Source organism: Myotis daubentonii, chromosome 5 (genome assembly GCF_963259705.1).
Source record: "Myotis daubentonii chromosome 5, mMyoDau2.1, whole genome shotgun sequence".
Taxonomy (NCBI): domain Eukaryota; kingdom Metazoa; phylum Chordata; class Mammalia; order Chiroptera; family Vespertilionidae; genus Myotis; species Myotis daubentonii.
In genome coordinates this window covers 60,921,476-60,940,485 of record NC_081844.1, presented here as the reverse complement: position 1 = coordinate 60,940,485, position 19,010 = coordinate 60,921,476, and the positions used below count along the sequence as shown (strand labels likewise).

Here is a 19,010-nt window from a genome sequence, read left to right as displayed (position 1 = left end):
AATAGCCTACCAGAGACCTGAGCAGTGTATTAATTTTGGCCATAATATGTCAATTCCAACTGCACAAGAATCAGCTCCAGCATGGTGACAAGAATCAATTGTGTAGGCCTCTCACATAAGCAGATGTACCATGGCCCGTTCCGGAGCAGGATGCCTATGAGAGTACCACCAGCATTTCACAGTAGTGCCGACTGCCTTGTAACATCTGGGAATCCATGTCTAATAAAAATGCAAAATCAATCTTCAGGGACTTGAAACATGGCACTCCTATTATTTATAAAAACAAGATAATTCTGATGTGTTTCTTATTGTGGTTTACCTTTTGCTTTACAATTTGTATATTGCATGTATGCACACATGTTAACTTAAAATCCGTAAAATCTATAGGATAGCATGTAAAAAGTAGGCCAGTAAAATGTATCTTTTATCTTCACTTTAGGGAGGGAAAGAAGGAAACAAGTATTCAGGAAGAAGTCTCTGCTCAACTTTTCAGTTGAAAGATATTTGCATCAGAATGAATAGGTTTTCCTGGAAAATTAATTCTGTGACTTAGGAAAGTCCTTGGATATCAGTCAGATGATGAATCTTATATAATCAAAACATGCTTATCTAGCATCAAAAATGTGAAATGGTGTTAGGCAAATCCGCTGCATGCGGCTGCTTGTGTACAGTTGTGTAGTCTATGAGAAGCAATTTCTTTTTATGAGTCCAAGTTGATGATGTAGCTTTGGGCATTATTACAGCATGATTTATTGTTATCTAACCCACCCCTGAGAAAAATGGCACTGTCATCTGAACAGAATAAAATTTCTTTTGAGTAGATTTTTTAACAAGCCTGTATGAAGGTCACAATTTCACCATCGCAGTCAAAGGGGAAAGACCACACGAAATAAACCAAGGCACTAGTCAGAGGTGGGCTGTTTCTCCATAAAGGAGCCAGAATTTTCTAGTGACATCTACCAAAGTCAGTTCTCAGTTTCTTTTCAAAATATTGATATTAAAGCATGGTTGATTCAGCTGAATAGGACTAATGCGCACATAGAGGATTCATTCACTTATTAATGCATGAGAGCATTTTTAATCAATGCTAATTTTGTTTTAATTTACTTTTATGTCAATCCCAGACATTAAAAATCCTAACTCAGGCTGCACTAAGAACAGACATCAGAAAAATTTATGAATACCCAATTTCTATTTTCAATATATCACCATATTAATTTTATTTTCAAATCATTATTAAGATATATCCACTTGTCCCCATTGCCTCCCCCTCACCCTGGTCCTAGCTAGAGTCCTCTGTTGCCCAGGAGTAACAATGTCCTCCCACCTGGCCTCTGCACCCATCCGGCCAAGCTCTTACCTTTCTCCGCAGAGGAATCAGATGACCTTCAAAACTCAAATCGCATAATATTTCCCTCAGCTTAACTTGCAGAGGCCTCTAATGCTTCATAGGATAATGAAAAACAACGGAGGACCTGCAGATGGCTGCCGCTGGCCTCTCCATCCTCTGCAGCAGAACTCTCCAGCTCTTATTGCTCTTGGCTCTGCCTCTTCCAAGACTAGTTCTGTACTCCCCCTCTACCCGCCACCCCCCCCCTCCCCGCCCCAGGACACTTAGTTATCATTCTCTCTTAGTTCACCTTGATCCATCAGGTCTCTGGCCATTCTGCTTTACTTTTTCAGGGAACATTTCCCTGACCATCCCACTCCATCCCAAACAAACCAGATCCCCCTATTATATGCTCATCCCATGTTCCTAGCTCCTATCTCTGTAGGAGGTAGCTACTTTGAACTAATCTGTGCAATTATCTAATTAATGGCTGTCTTCCTCACCAGTTAACAAACTTCAAGAGGGAGCGGCCCATGTTAATTAAAGCGCACCAGCCTGCCACAAAGAAGACAGTCATTCACTAACGATTTGTTAAATACCAGATGTACATATACATTATTTACAAGACAAAATAAAAGAAACATTTCCTAAAAGTTAGAAGAATGACAGTGAAAATGAAACATATCAAAGTACTTGAGTAAAACTGAAATGTACTTAGACGTCTAGAAATTTAAGTAATTAACTGTCATTGTGAAATGGATAATTGAAGGAAAAGAGGGTTGATAAGTTCAGATCTTTTATTTTACTCAAAGGCCATTCATCTGTTGACCTGCTGCCTCTTGGGCTTTTAGAACACCTCACAATTTTGATTTGCTGTATGTTAGCAGTTGTGAATCATAATGGTAAGCATTAGATTTTTTATATTTGTACTAAGAAAGAGATCGGAATGCCAATAACTAATGCACTTAGAAAGCAAATGAAACGCATGTCAAAAACAGCCACACGAAATAAATGAATCAGAAAATTATTTCAGTGCAATGGTGCCCAAAATTATAGATCTAAGAGTGATAGTGCCCTTCACCCTTTTATCTTTGGAGGCCAATGTTCAAAATGTATTATAAAATATCATCCCTCTCACAATCGGGATCAGCCGCTTATGTTGTATGAACATATACACAAGACAAATGCTCTCACTGTTCCATAGCAAGGCTCTACATAAAAGACAGTCTACTTTCAGAACAGCATGGGACAGATTTGTGTATCCTTCTAGAACAGTGGTTCTCAACCTGTGGGTGGCGACCCCTTTGGGGGTCGAAGGATCCTTTCACAGGGGTCACCTCAGACCATCAGAAAACACATATATAATTATATATTGTTTTTGTGATTAATCACTATGCTTTAATTATGTTCAATTTGTAACAATGAAATTGGGGGTCACCACAACATGAGGAACTGTATTAAAGGGTTGTGGCATTATGCTTTTTAACCTGAGAGAGGAAAACAGTATGTATTTTTATAATCATCTAAGAGAAAATACAGCACTTGTATGTTGTTCCAAGGGAACAGCACAATTTACTGGTCACTGAAAACAGCCCCCTTTGTTCTTAAAATACATTCCTTGGGGGAAGTAAAGGTTCATTCTCTAGTGTTTTCCAATCTAATGCCTTTGTTCATTTAAGCTTTTAAAAGTTGAAGTTGTTTGTTTCTCTAGCATAACCTAGCCCATCCTAAATGGTATATATTTAAAATATCTAAAAGAACATCTGTCTTCATACCTTGTCTAAAAGAGTGCATATCATCTTGAAGGCTTGTCCAAATGGCTACACTGATGCATAAATTGTGTAGCAACGCCAAACATTAGGAACATCGTGACTCAGTTCATGATTCAACAGAAGGCTGAGCACCTGGACGCGCATCTTTGGTTTGCTGTCTGACGAAGTCCCTTGAGTTAAGTAACAACTCAGACACAGAGAAAAGCTGAGGGAGAGTTTAGTTCATCCACCTACACAGAGTGAGATACACCTTTCTCTTGCTTCCAGATAAATGTCAGTATCTTTCACATTTTAACAAAAACAAAATTCCAAGCAGGACTTCAAGCTCTTCAGGCCATCTACTACCTGTGCCTGTGCCCATGGCAGATCTCCAGACTTTTCCTAGGAGGGTCTGTATGTGAGAGCCAGCTATATGGCAGGGCAGCAAAAGTGAGCAGGGTGCTTTGCCAGGACCACTATTCTTGGTTTATTAAATAGAAAAACAAAGTACTCTTGGGCTAATAATATCGCTTACTTCGAGGGATTGTAAGGATAACATGAGTTAATCCATACAAATTGCCTGATGCACAGTAGTAGCTCCATAAATTGTAAAATTGTTATATGGTAATAATAATAATGATAGTTTGCAGGATTATTGATATTATTTAAATCAATACATTATATGTGCGTATTTCCCAAGTACAATTCTCAATCATCATCTTTTTCCCACTCCATACTTTCCTTCCATGGAAATCTCATTTACTCTATGGCTTCCATTATCAACTTTAAAATAAGATTCCTAAATGTACATACTCACCCATGATGTCCAGGCTGACTGTCCAATTCCCTCTAGAACATTTTCAACTGGATGTCCCATTGTTTTCTCAAACTCCTCATGCCTACATCATGCATTATAGCTTCAACCCAGGACTGACCTTACAGCTGGTGAGGATGAGCCTTGTCTTAGGGCCTGATATTGAGGGTTTTCTCTATCCCCTCTCTGACTGCACCCCTCTCCCCCAGAGCAAGAAATCTGCAAAACCATCACTATATAGTTATATCATAAATGCCCTATTTTTCCCAAGGGCAAGTAAAATTACTGACAGATTAATTGCATAAAACTAAATTTCCCAATTATCTGTCCAAAAATTAAAATAAACATTCAATACTGGATTCATGAAATCTAACAAAGCCTTATATTTAATATTTCTATAAACAATGCAGGCTGATTTTCTAAGTCTTATTTCTGTGCCTTGATAATTAGCTGCCCTCCTTCTCTCCATTTTCCACTTCAGAAATCATTTCTGATTTAACTTCTAAAAACTGGAATTGAACTATTTCTGAAGCAGGGAAAAGATAAATGACCATTAATTCAACTGATAATTAAACACCTGAAAATCACAAAAGGCTGTATTATCGTCATTTTCTGCCTTTCTACAATTAAGAATTTTATTTCCCTCTAAGTGGAAAAATTATTTTCTCAAATCAAAAGAAGTGGCAGCTGTACACAGAGTAGTGTGCCCTGGCATTTCGAGAGGTGAAGTCGCCTCTCTCTGCCCTTCACCAAACAGCTCTTATCAGGACTTACTCAATCTAGGCAACACCAAGTATGATGGGAAGGGGCTACGTCAGAATCCTCTGTCATCAATGACCTTGACTCTAAGCAGGCAAAAGAATCAAGGTTCGGGGAGCTGCCACTGACAGGGATCTGCCAGGTCAGTTAGGCAGGTTGCTTAAACTTTTTTTAGACTTCACTTTCCTCCTCTCTCAAATGCATTGACCTCTCACATCTGAAACTCTGCTCCTACGTAAGGGAGCTCTCACTTTGTGGGAACTTTAAACACATTATGAACCGGGTTTTAAAAATGAGAGTTCAGTATGCTTCTCTCCATTGTCATGTGTGTTATGATTCATGGGATCACCTGATTTTGGAAAACAAATGGATGGATCTTGAGAATATCATGCTAAGTGAAATAAGTCAGATGGAAAAAGTCAAGAACCATGTGATTTCACTCATGTGTGGGATATAATACTTAGAGTAACAAATGAACAAATAAGACAAACAAACAAACAAAAACTCATAGACATAGACAACAGTAAGATGGTTATTAGAGGGAGATGGGGACGGGAGGGAGGTAATAAAGGGAAAGGGGATCAAATATATGGTGATGGGAGGAGATGTGACTTTGAGTGGTATATAATAGATGATGTATTATAGAGCTGTACACTTAAAATCAATATAATTTTATTAATCAATATCACCCCAATAAGTTTATGTTTAAAATGAAAAGTAACAAGTGCATATTTTTTTAAAAGACAGCAGCTAACCAAGTAAAATCACTTGAGTGATGAAACAAAAGCTGTGGTACCTCTGATCCACTGGTCATGAGATAGGTCTAATCAAGGAGGGAGAGCACACCAGGCCTTGGCCATCTCCAATTACATTCTATGAAAGCCTCCATTTCAGCTTATATGTGTGCACTTTCCAGGATATCTCATGCTCTTTCTCATCCACAATTTTCTAAATAGTAGGCTCGCTACATGTCCAAGATGACCACAGCATGTGTGGGAGAAATAGGCTATTTCACTTCTTCAGAGTTGCCCCCAAATCCCTATACCTACCTGCAAATGCAGTTCACCTCCTTTGAGGAGCACACTCTGATCACTCCCAGGAAGGAGACAATATATGATAAGGTGTATGTTTGGGTAATTATTCATATGCCTGCCTCTCCTGCTGCACTGTAAGAATCTCTGTTTTTCCAGACCTGACAGCGTTGGGCATAGAGACAGAACTTAATACAATTCAATAAATGATATAAAATTACTCTTAGTGAAAACATTTTTAAAGCCTCTGATTTTTTTCCTGGTAGTTTGACATATCATTGCTATTCCATGAAATTTCTAAAGGTTAACTTATTATCTCTTGTCTGTCATATGACTTTAAAACAGTTGCTGCCACAAAAAGTAAATGGCTGAGCATTATCTCTATTTAATATATTTGAAATGAGCTATTGTTTTACTTGATGTTTTCTGTATTGGCCCAACTAACCAGTATGAGGTGTAGCCACACTTGACATTGTACACAAAGCCTGCATCTTCCCTTGAATCTTCTGTTCATGTCAAAAAACAAATTATGGTACCCAAACATAACTCTTAGGAATTGAAGCTGATGTTTATAAATCATAGTAGTCAATAATTAACACCTATAAGGCAAATTCTGCAGATAAAGTTGAAAGTACTTCAAAAATTTATAGTCTACAAAATATACTGTGTTATTTGTAAGTGATTAATTTTTGAAGCTTAATGAATACAACCACGTTGTAAACGTCAATAACCATTATCAGCTACCTAAAAATAAATTTTCATTAAAACTAAACACATATCTATAATAATAAAAGCATAATATGCAAACTGACTAAACTGCTGAACAGCGGTACAACCATCCAGACTACCATGCTATGAAACCCACTGGCGCCAGCCCAGCCAAGGCAGATGCAATGGGATTGGTCGGGGGCCCAGGCCACCAGCCAGCAGAGTGATCAATTGGAGGATTCCACAATCACCCCAAAGAGGGAGGCCCAGGCTACCCAGCGGCAGTGCTGCGGTGGGTGAGCAGGGCCTCCCTCTGTGGGGCTATCCATTGTGGGGCTCCCGGACTGGGAGAGGGTGCAGGCCGAACTGACAACACCGTCCAGTGCATGAATTTCATGCATGGGGCCTCTAATATAAGATTTAAGGTAAAGGCCATGAGCCTCAACACTGAAATGAATCTTTAAAAATACTCCATCAGGCCCTAGCTGGTGTTTCTACATGGTTAGAGTGCTGGCCCAAGCACCCAAGGGTATGGGGTTTGATTCCTGGTCAAGGGCACATACCTCAGTTGCAGGTTCACTCTCTGCCCCCAGTTGGGGCATGTGCAGGATCCAACTAGTCAATGTGTCTGTGTCTCTTTCACACCAATTTTTTTTCTCTCTCTCTCTCTTTCTCTCTCCCCTTCCCTCCCTTCCATTCTCTCTGAAAAGCAATGAAAAAAAATATCCTCAGGTGAGGATTAACAAAACAAAAAAACTAACAATAAAATACTACATTGGAATTCCTCTGTCGCTCTTGAACTTGGTTATGCTGAACTCCAGAGAAAGGAGAGAGAAGTAGTGAAATAGCCTGTTTCTCCCACACATGCTGTGGCCATCTTGGACTTCAGCTTGTGTAGCCAGCTTCCAACTGAGGTTTGAATGGAACTGTCCCCGGATGTTCGTGGCTATGGAAATTTGGCCCTCTCTTAATGAAACTTTCTACTTCTGCTTCCCACTCTCCATCCAAAACCACTCCAATAAGTCCCATATAATTTTCCAGTTTACTAGGCATACGTTCCAGGAAATAGGAGATAATTATGGTAATTGTACTTAACAGGGCAATAAATGTGACTCATGGGTAGTAAGGGAAAACTTTCAAATGAAGCACATAATGTATATTCAAACGGAAAGCTCTTGAGTCTTTGGATGATCAGCAGATACAGGTTTTCAGAGATGGGAATGGAGAGTGGCAGAAATAGGACCCAGTTAGGGCAGGAGAGTGGCCAATCAGGTTCTTAAAGGGAAATCAAGGTCTATGCCTATGTGGCCTCAGTTCTCCTGACAAGAACTGGATCTTCATGGACGCCAGGCATTAGACGGAGAAGATAATATGAGTAGTCATAGGCATATAGGAGAGGCTTTATTGCAGACCAAGTAGCCACTGCTTGAAGACAAAGCAATTCTTCAAAATAGCCTTACAAAGTAGCCGCACAAATCAGTCCTGGCTAATACAGTAGCACACAGGAGCCATACCAAGCAGCCACCTAGGCTGGTCAGTAACACATCTTTATACTAACTTAGACAAAAGAGGCTTTTTGCCAAACAGTGACATCAATATATGGGTGACAGGAAGGCAGCCTGTGCAATGTAGACAGTACAATCGCTGTGTCCTTGCTTTTGCCCTGCATATGACAAATTGGCCTTGAACACCTGGTATACTTTGATTAGGGCCCCCACATTCAAAGTAGCCTTGAACATCTGGTGTACTTTGATTAGGGTTCCCACAATGCCTTAGTTGGAGGCTGAGTTACATATGTCTAAGATGTTTCCTAAGTGGACAAAACAGAAGAAAAACCAGTTCTTAGAGAGACAGAGACAGATAGGGAAGACGAAAAATACCTTACCCCATGAACCCTAGAAATATTTCACAATTACTCCAAAATATACCTAGAATTTTTCAAATCCTACTTTCAAAGGAGACATAAAGGAAAACTGAATTAAGGAAGTGTGAATTCTTACTTCAAGGAATTTATCACTCCCCATCTTTTTTGAAAACTTGTACCTTAAAAAAACAACAATAAAACGCTCACCTAAACTTGGAGATTCTGGGAAATGATGATCATGAATGATTTTTATGGGACAGGAACCAAAAAGCACAGCACAGTTATAATTGCCAATCATCCACCTAAATCCTTATGTAAGTGATTTCCCATACTCCTTTGTAAGCATTATTTTTTAAACACAAACATATTCAACACCAACTGCTAAATTGGTTAGTTCCACATGGCAAGGGGGGCAGCCAACAATCTGATGTGTATTAAAATGGTAATACATTAAAAATAATTTCTTGCAAACATTGTGACATGGAAGAAATTTATAAAAACAACATTGACATTCTAATTATGATCTAGTCAACTCAGGCTTCTTTGTATGTGAGTATATATACTTTTTTTTTCTTTCTCCCCCTTTACCTCCCTCCTCCCAAGCCCTTCCCACTCTCCCAAGTCTTCATGGGCTACAGTATTTAAAAACAAATATAACATGAATTTACATAACCATGAAGCTAAATATGTGAACTATAATCTTTCAAGCAAGTTCACATTTATTTTTCAAGCAAGCTCACATTTATTTTGCCTAAACATCTGTAACACTGGGTATGTATTATAATTCTTTGTGATATCATAAAAGGATACCTTGAATAAATATGCCAGGAAAGAAAATATGACTCATGCTAAGCCTCACCTTAAAAAATTTGAAGGATCCTCTTATTATAAACACTGACAAGCATATAAACAGCATCTTGGTGAACAAGCCACTTTGAAATTCTAACTATTTCCAAGATGAGTGTCTATTTACATATCCATATTGCAGGCACGGGCATGCAGGTTAAGGAAGGTAAAAATATACTTTCCCCAGAATCCTTTTAGCAAAATAATTTCCTTATAGGAAATAGGAATAGGAATAAGACCTCCTTCAACTTAGTTATTGCAGAAAGACACTTAGAGTTATGAACCACATATTCTTTTACCAATGAACAGAGAAAAAAATCAGTTTAAAAAAGGGGGGGAGGGTAGGGAGAGAGAACACTGAAGTTAGAAATTATACAAACTTGATCATAAATTATATGAACTTAATCCTGGCCCCTGTTCAAGTCTCTTTGTGTAAATGAAAAGAATAAGCTACAAATCCCTCCATCTCACACACACACACACACCACCCTGAGGAGACATCTCACGGCTCTAAAACAGCAGCTGTAGACCAGAACTGTTCCTTCATTCATTTCAAACCAGAAGGTTTGGATGATCTCCAGGTTGAGTAACCAAGACCTGCTTCAGCTTGCTCACACCACCTGCGAGATGTTTTCTGTGCTTGTCACCCAGATACCTGAGTGTCTAAGGAAGTAAGAAGACAGCCAGGTGACATTTATTTTGCATATCTATATGCCAATATAACAACAAAAAACTTGCACTACTAAAGCAGGACATGTTTGAAAGTATGTTTGAAAGAAGAATTTTACCAGGCAGTATGCTTTTGCTTTTAAAGAGCTATCTGTATTAATTCAATAAACCTGTCAATGAGGTAAATTCTAACAACTGAGAAACGCACTGGAAGGTGCGGTAGTTGATGAGCTCAATTGCATTGTCTGTCAGTTCAATCAAAATATTTGATCAGTAGCCTGATAAAGAACACAATTTAAATTACTGCTTCCTTCTTTCCCATGACTTAATTTATTCTTTCTCACACCATGTTCTGTTGACCTGAGGATAAAACCTGTGTTATTTTATAGAGACCAGGAAGTCTCAAGGTTTTCCCTGGAAGGTAGTCTGTGAGAGTCTGGTGAGTAGGAGATGCATCAAATTGAATAAACTACATCATTCCACAGCGCTGATTTTAAAATTTCCCTTTTCAATTTGTTTTATATTTTGTGCTTTGTTTAGGATATTTGGTTAAAGAATTCCTTGGAAACTGATAGGGAGAGGTGGGCTAAATATATGTATATATGTTTGTTGAATTAATACAGACTATATATATAAATATATAAATATATAAATATATAAATATATAAATATATAAATATATAAATATATAAATATATAAATATATAAATATATAAATATATAAATATATAAATATATAAATATATAAATATATAAATATATAAAACTACACTTTTGGAAGAACTTTTCCTGGTTGCTCTTTGAAATGATGAGTTGTTATAGAAGCACCTGTCATTTCTACAGCCTACCTTTTTTTAATTCTTTATTGTTTAAAGTATTACACATGTCTCCTTTTTTGGTGAGCTATATATTTATGATAAAATGAATTAGTACCTTTTAACTGATTTTCAGAAATACTCACATAATATGTAATAGGAAAAAATTTACTAAGTTTTTCGTGAAATCACCAATCTAAAAAAAAAAAAAAAAAAAAAAGCATTGAGTACGAAAATAAAATGTCTACGATAGCTATCGGATCCACCTCCACCCCCTTTCTCTGTTCTTCTCCTTGTCAGAATTGGTGAACATAGAAGGCAAAAGTCTAACTTTCTCAACTTCTGTGCTGTAATGTTTTGGATGCAGTTTAGTTTCTGCCAAGGAGATGCCTCATGGAAAATACAAGGGCGACAGTGACACTGAGGGGGCAGATGGGCTCCTGCACACATGGGCCTTGGTGGCAGCTGGAGCCATATTTTCTCCTTGGTTGGTGTGTGTGGGAGGTTGTAACTTTGGCTGGGGTAGCAGCAGTTCCTGACCAGTGGGGTGGTGTCAAACCTTTGATGCAAGAAGTCACATGATGGCCTCCTGACTTTGGCTCCTCTAGTCTGTTGAAGATTTTGTGCTTAAACCCATTTTTTTTTTTTGCTTAAAGTTTCTGTTTCTTGCACTGAACCATAGCTGAAAAAAAAATACCATTACATAGGGAAATGAAATAGTTTGTTTTGTGTAAGCATTTTGGATGATATTGGAGTGTTTACAGAGTGAATCCCTGATATTGATGCTCTGTTCCCTTGCTTTTCTCTTGTATCAGCTCTATTCTTATCTTGTCCCAAAAACAAATCTAAAAATTGCTTCAAATTCTTTAAAAAGACTCTCTCTCTCTCTCTCTCTCTCTCTCTCTCTCTCTCACTCGCTCTCGCTCTCGCTCTCTCTCCCTCATTTCCTTCTCTTCCCTCCTGTACCTCCCACTCCAACAGCCCACTCTTTGGGTATTCCTCTTAGATCTTTCTAATTTTCAAAAGCTTCTTGTAGTCATGCCTTCAGCTGGTACTTTTCTTCCTTGGTCTACCTTCAATCTTTATCTGTCCTCCTCATATCTTTGAGTTTCAATTTTCTCTCTTCTCTATTATACAGAACAATTCCGCTGTCCCAGCTTCTACCCACAATTGGAATAATCAAGTTCATCTAGATAATCAGCAAAACAAAGGACACCCTTAGAACTGTGAATGTGTTTATGTTTACTTCTTTATTTGATGTTTTTGTTTATTAGTGTGTGCCTGAAATCTTACTCTTTGCCCTACATAGCTTTTTCATTTTTTTCTTGTGAATATAATTCTCTTCCTAGTCAGAGTGTTATTACATAAACAGCAACAGAAATCTCTTCTTCTACAGTAGAAATAACTGACTGACTAGCCAAGATTTGTCCTTCCCTTTCATAATGGACAGTTTTTGATGGGAAGTAGGTCCCAGACAGGAGCTACATTTCCTGGTCCACTTTTATTTAGGTTGACATTGTAACAAGTTTTGGCCAATGGAATGCAGGATTGCAGTGATCTGTGAGCTAAAATGATTATGTACTAGTGTGTATTCCCTTTGTTCCCTTCTCCTTCTGAAATGACCTTGAAGGCCATGTGTTGAAGATGAATGCATTCAAAATTAAAGGTGGCAGTAATCCCTGAATGACTATGTGGAGCAGAGTTCTCACCTACTGCTTTAGACAGTGACATGAACAAGCAATACAGTTTTTATGGTACTAAGACACAAGAATTTGGGGGATTATATGCTAAAACAATGAGCCTTACCATAACTAATTCAAGAACAACTTTTAATTTTAGCACCTACTGAACATGAGTATGTGCTTCTAAATTTGACTATAAAGTCTAAGTCAACACTAATCAAAATGATGTTACTAAAACACTGTTGAGAGGAAGAGATTATTGAATAAGTGGATGTACTGAAGAAAATATCATCCCTTAACAAAATAAGCTTGTTTTCTTTATAAATAAATTTTTTAAAATATTTATTTTTTCTATTAAATGCCTTAAAGTTTAAAATGCTAACATGTCATATGAATCTAAATAAAGCAAATGATCTTGAAATTCTTACTTCCCAGAGCAAGAATAGGATCTTTTGAATTAGAACATGGCTTGGGAAATACTGGCATTTTAGCATTGGGGCTCTCTGGTTAACAGGATTGAAGGAAGGAAACCATGAATTGTGCAGATCTCTACAAAATGGGGAGGGGGGTGACAGAAGCACATGATCTCACTCATATGTGGAATATAATGAACAAAATAAACTGACGAACAAAATAGATCCAAAGACATAGATAGAACAGCCTGATGAGTTTCAGAGAGAAGGTAAGGGTGGGGGGACTGAGGGGAGATATTAACTGGGGAATTTATACGCATATATGTATAGCCCATGGAGATAGTCAACAGTGTGGTGAAGGCATGGGAGGGGCAGATACGGGGAGGAGGAGGTCAATGGGGAAAGGGGGAGTGCACATCTGTAATACTTTCAACAATAAAGATACTTTTTTTAAACACTAATGAGTATAAGCATTAAAGAATAATGTGGATATTCTTATAGGACAGGTTTTCTCAACAGAAAACCTGTTGATATTTTAGGCTGGATAGTTTTCAGCTGTGGGCACTGTCCTGTGCATTAAAGGATGTTTAGCAGTATAAGTGGCCCCTGCCCACTAGATGCCAGTGAAGCCCTCCACAAGTGTGATAATCCAAAACACCTGCAGGCTCAGCTAACAATCCCCCGGGGAGTTGGGTACAGCATGGAATCACCCCCAGTTGAGAATCACTGTTACAGAAGATGATGAGCATTGTTTTAAAACAAACAACGAACGAGAAAAGTTGGCATTTGTCTCACTTTATCTCTCTTGATAACAGTTCTTGATAATATAGCTTATTCTTAATAGATTCCATTAAAATGCCTCAGTCACCATACCCAATTCTGTTTATAACTTAAGTTATGCAACACCTGTCCTAGTCCTTTTAAAATATTAATTAACGAATTGAATACAATCATAGATGGAAAGTTTCTTACATTTACAGAAAACACCAAGTCCTATGAAACAGAAAATGTATAAAATGACTGAGTTATGCTTTCCAAAGATTTCCAAAGATAGGATGGTGGGAAACTTAATTAATATTCTGATCCATGCTTTGGTTTTAATACTCAATAGCATATGTATGAGTAGGAGAGCAATTTATAAAGAAAAATATATAGGTGTTAGTTCTGCAAAATTTTAATGAGCCAATATTTGAGGCATCTGCTAACATTAGTGCAGTACTAGTCTATATTAATAAGCATGTACTCTTCAAATCGTAGACTGTTAGTCTCATTTGATTCTCCCCAACGATGTCTGGAGTATTTGGTTTGTTTCTGTGGAGCAAATCCTAATGCTGAAAAATTAGAATTTGTGATCAAGGAGAATCATTAACAGTGAGAGGAATACAGGAATTATAATATATTTAATAGGTTGCCTCAGGGAGAAGTTGCCAGGACAAAACCAAAAGCTATAAAATGCTTGAATTTATGTTTCAAAAAAAATTACTAACCTGAATATAAACAGAAAGCGGGGGGGGGAGTAAGAGAATTTTTTTTTAAACCTTTTACCCAACCTTTCAGTCCAGGTATGTTGGGAAAACTAAAAACAGAGACCTGAGCTAAGCACTGTATCTGGACTCCTTGGAGGTACATGGGGATACCCACACTATATTGGGATAGGCATCACAGGGTGGAGGAGATTGTGAAGAATATCAGGAACCATATTGTCTGGGCTTGCCACAAACCAAAAGCTTCCTATAGCAGAGATTGGTGGGAGCATAGGCAAATATTTCTGTGTACCAGAATTATGTAAATCTTAGAGGGAGGGTGAGGAGAAGGAAGGGAGGAGAGAGAGAGAATATGAATATGAATATGACAATGAACCTAAAAGGGGGTTTTGGATCATGGCAACTGATGTTGCAACAGAAAGAGACATTGGCCATATGGTGAGGACCTGGAAGAAAAATAATCTGAAGATGCCATAAATAAGGCTTAGGACCTACAGCCAGATGATTTAGTACACAGTAAGGTCAAAGGCTAAATAAGGATCGAATCCCCATGTCCCCACTCTATTCCAGAATGTGACATAAATCCTCCCTGGATTAAGTGCCCTGGAGAGTAGAGAAGATGTGAATGATTCTGAACTGATTGAGTTCAAACGAAAAGAGAGTTTATGTGGAACTGGCAACGATAATGTTTACTTCTATAAGGCAGAATAGCAGCTTGAAAAAGATTAGTATAGAAATACAAAGTCAATTTTTGTATCCCTAAATTTTGTGACCTGTAAAATTTAGACCCTCCATTGAAAGCAAAGAGCCTTGCCCTTTACCTTCAACTGGTCCCTTGCACTTATACCCATTTACTGGCTGAGAACAGAATTTTGAGTATATGTGGGACCAAAGCACATCTACTTGGGTTTTAACATTTTCCAGGCTATCCCCGGGTAAATTGGGTAGATTTTTAAATATTAAAGTAAATTATAACCTGGTGCATGTGCCAGACAGCCTATAAAAACTGCAATTATTAATAGAGTTAACATTTTTATCACCTTTTCCTTTCAACATTTACCAGTTTTAGGATTCTTGTTCTCTATCCATCTTAACTTCAAATCACTTTTTTAGGAAGACAAACTTTTTCCCAGAGTTCCCCTGTCTATCAGGATTACCAGACAAGCTGCAGTTATTATCTTAATACAAGTGGGATGGAATGAAAGGAACTCCGGGATCATTTTATCAGTTCAGGATCACAACAATTACTCTATCACCCTTTGTCTCAGGCAGACACCCTGAAAAATAAAAAGCAGACCCAGAGAAGAGATCTTCTTTCCATTTACTGAGTCAAGCTTATTTAATTTCCAAAGAGTGGGGTCAGATTTGTGGGTAAAGGAGCAGTGTGATTGGTTACCCAGACTCAGTGCAGCTTCTGTGAGGAGCCCTGAGAGGGTGACACTGAGAAGCAATACCTCTCAGTAGCTACAGCATCACAGGTGGGAAGACTCTGAACTGGAGTTGCAAAACCCAGCCATCCTGCTTCTAGACTTCCTGTTTCCAAACCAGGGCCCCTGCTCCTTTGTCTGCCTTTCCCACTGTCCTGCAGTTCGACAGCAGCCCAGGCAGAGAGCTAGAGGCAGTCTGTCGGGCTGCAGGGAGCTTTACTTTATAATAAACATAACCAACATGTGCTGTTTTTCTAGGAATGATGTTTAGTGCTATATATACATCATTTTATTTAATGCACTATTTAATGCACACACACACACACACAATGTATGTCTCTTCTTTATACACATCTATAAACTAGAGGCCCGGTGCATGAAAATTCATGCATTGGAGGGGGGGTGGGTGGGTGGAAATCCCTCAGCCCAGCCTGCCCCTTCTCACAGTCCAGAGCCTCAGGGGCGGGAGGCGACCTGGTGATCATGGGAAGGCAATGCCCCCATCACACCTCTGCTGCTGCCACTACCAGCAGCACAAGCCTCAGGCAGCCATGGTTACCTGAGCCTCAGGCTGGCCCTGGGCAGCTGGGCAGCTGCCATCCGAGGCTTGCCTGTGCCTCGGGCTGGCCCTGGACAGCTGGGCAGCCGTCATCTTGTGATGGCATGATGGTAATTTTGCATATTACCTCTTTATTATATAGGATAATTTATTACATATAAATTAATTATGCATACTTTATATATATTATATGTAACATATACATTCACTTTATGGAGGAGAAACTGGAGTTTAAGTAATCTGACGAAGGTCAATCACACAGGTAATAATTTAAGAAGCCCAATTTGGAAGCCACAAAGCCATTATTTTTCCATTATGCTCTTTCCACTTCTTCTCAAATACTTCATTTAAATTAGGAAGGATGATTTACCACTGGATCAGATGGTGAGACATGGCAGCCAGAGTTTGATGCTGCTAACCATCTACACCCTCTAGAGCAGTGGTTCTCAACCTTCCTAATGCTGCGACCCTTTAAAGTTCCTCATGTTGTGGATTTAAGTTTAGAAGTTAATGAAAAGAGAAAAGAAACATCTCCCCGAAAGGGGATGTTAGGTAGTCCCCGAGTTTCTTTGTGGATTCTGGTTGGCCCAACCATAAAATTATCTTCGTTGCTACTTCATAACTATAATTTTGCACTGTTATGAATCGTAATGTAAATATCTGATCTGTAGGATGTATTTTCATTGTTACAAATTGAACATAATTAAAGCATAGTGATTAATCACAAAAACAATATGTAATTATATATGTGTTTTCCAATGGTTTTAGGCAACCCCTGTGAAAGGGTCGTTCGACCCCCAAAGGGGTCACGACCCACAGGTTGAGAACCGCTGCTCTAGAGCTCCTGGGAGAGACTTCCTAAAGTCAGCATCTCTTCAGGCCAGGAGCAACAACAAGAATAATTAATATTAATAATTAATATTAATATCACTATGAAAACTAATATTTATAGTTTTCACTATGATTCACTATGAAAACAAACATTTACTTGACAAACGCAGGGTGATAAATACTTAGCTTGAATTAATTAGCTCATGCAAACCTCAGAACAGCAAAAACAATGAGGTGGGTGCCAATATTATTGCCATTTGTAAATAAGGAATTTGAGGCGGAGCGGAATCATCACCTAACTGAAAGTCGGATTTAAGCTTAGAAGTTAATGAAAAGAGAAAAGAAACATCTCCCCAAAAGGGGATGTTAGGTAGTCCCCGAGTTTCTTTGTCGATTCTGGTTGGCCAATACTCCTGGCTAAATTCCCCAATATGCTTTGAATACGGAGGCAAGAGCGCAGATAAGACAAGGGGCCAGGGCAACAGGTCTGCCACAGGACACAGCCCGAGTGAGAGACTAGTAGAGCCAATCTAAATCAAAACCACTAGACTACAGGCCCTCTTTTCTTGTAATTTTATTTGTGCCAGTTATCAATGCACTGCCTCCAGGCTCCAAATCCAGTTCACAATGGCTGCTCAGGGAAAACCGAGGTGGGCTCTTCACATGCACATTTTCGTTGGGCAGTGTGGGAGATGCTAAGCTGTGTGCGTTTCCGTTGGGCGGTGTGGGAGATGGTAAGGTGTGTGCGTTTCCGTTGGGCAGTGTGGGAGATGCTAAGCTGTGTGCGTTTCCGTTGAGCAGTGTGGGAGATGCTAAGCTGTGTGCGTTTCCGTTGGGCGGTGTGGGAGATGGTAAGGTGTGTGCGTTTCCGTTGGGCAGTGTGGGAGATGCTAAGCTGTGTGCGTTTCCGTTGGGCAGTGTGGGAGATGCTAAGCTGTGTGCGTTTCCGTTGGGCAGTGTGGGAGATGCTAAGCTGTGTGCGTTTCCGTTGGGCAGTGTGGGAGATGCTAAGCTGTGTGCGTTTCCGTTGGGCAGTGTGGGAGATGCTAAGCTGTGTGCGTTTCCGTTGGGCAGTGTGGGAGATGCTAAGCTGTGTGCGTTTCCGTTGGGCAGTGTGGGAGATGCTAAGCTGTGTGCGTTTCCGTTGGGCAGTGTGGGAGATGCTAAGCTGTGTGCGTTTCCGTTGGGCAGTGTGGGAGATGCTAAGCTGTGTGCGTTTCCGTTGGGCAGTGTGGGAGATGCTAAGCTGTGTGCGTTTCCGTTGGGCAGTGTGGGAGATGGTAAGGTGTGTGCGTTTCCGTTGGGCAGTGTGGGAGATGCTAAGCTGTGTGCGTTTCCGTTGGGCAGTGTGGGAGATGCTAAGCTGTGTGCGTTTCCGTTGGGCAGTGTGGGAGATGCTAAGCTGTGTGCGTTTCCGTTGGGCAGTGTGGGAGATGCTAAGCTGTGTGCGTTTCCGTTGGGCAGTGTGGGAGATGCTAAGCTGTGTGCGTTTCCGTTGGGCAGTGTGGGAGATGCTAAGGTGTGTGCGTTTCCGTTGGGCAGTGTGGGAGATGCTAAGGTGTGTGCGTTTCCGTTGGGCAGTGTGGGAGATGGTAAGGTGTGTGCGTTTCCGTTGTGCAGTGTGGGAGATGGTAAGGTGTGTGTGTTTCCGTTGGGCGGTGTGGGAGATGCTAAGGTGTGTGCGTTTCTTTTGGGCAGTGTGGGAGATGCTAAGGTGTGTGTGTTTCCATTGGGCAGTGTGGGAGATGCTAAGCTGTGTGAGTCAAAGGCACTGCAGAGACTGCAGGAGAAAAGGGCTTCCCTTCCCAGTTTCTATGAGCTTGCTTAGCTGCCTGCTACAGCATGAAGAGCTTTTCAGGTCCCAGCTCCTAACAGCAGGCGTGGCTACCCAAGCACCCTGCTGCACACGGTGTCCCCAGCCTCCAGATTCTGCATTACATGTGGCATCCTGGTGTCTGGTTCTTGTAACACAGGTGGTTTCTGTGCCAGAGAACTGCATAACTGCCTGCTCCTCCAGTGCCCAACGC

General features: G+C 39.8%; 1 protein-coding gene across 7 annotated transcripts in view; it reads right to left on the bottom strand.

Annotated features, from left to right (window-relative positions):
- Window positions 1–19,010, bottom strand: part of INPP4B (inositol polyphosphate-4-phosphatase type II B) — a 577,521-nt gene that overhangs the window by 356,329 nt on the left and 202,182 nt on the right. The window contains exon 1 of one of the 7 annotated variants that reach the window (XM_059697960.1): window positions 3,899–3,962. The exons of the other annotated variants lie outside the window; for them this stretch is intronic. The gene's annotated coding sequence lies outside the window, so the exon portion shown is untranslated. Of the gene's footprint in view, window positions 1–3,898; window positions 3,963–19,010 lie in introns of those variants that run through there. 7 annotated transcript variants of the gene reach the window in all.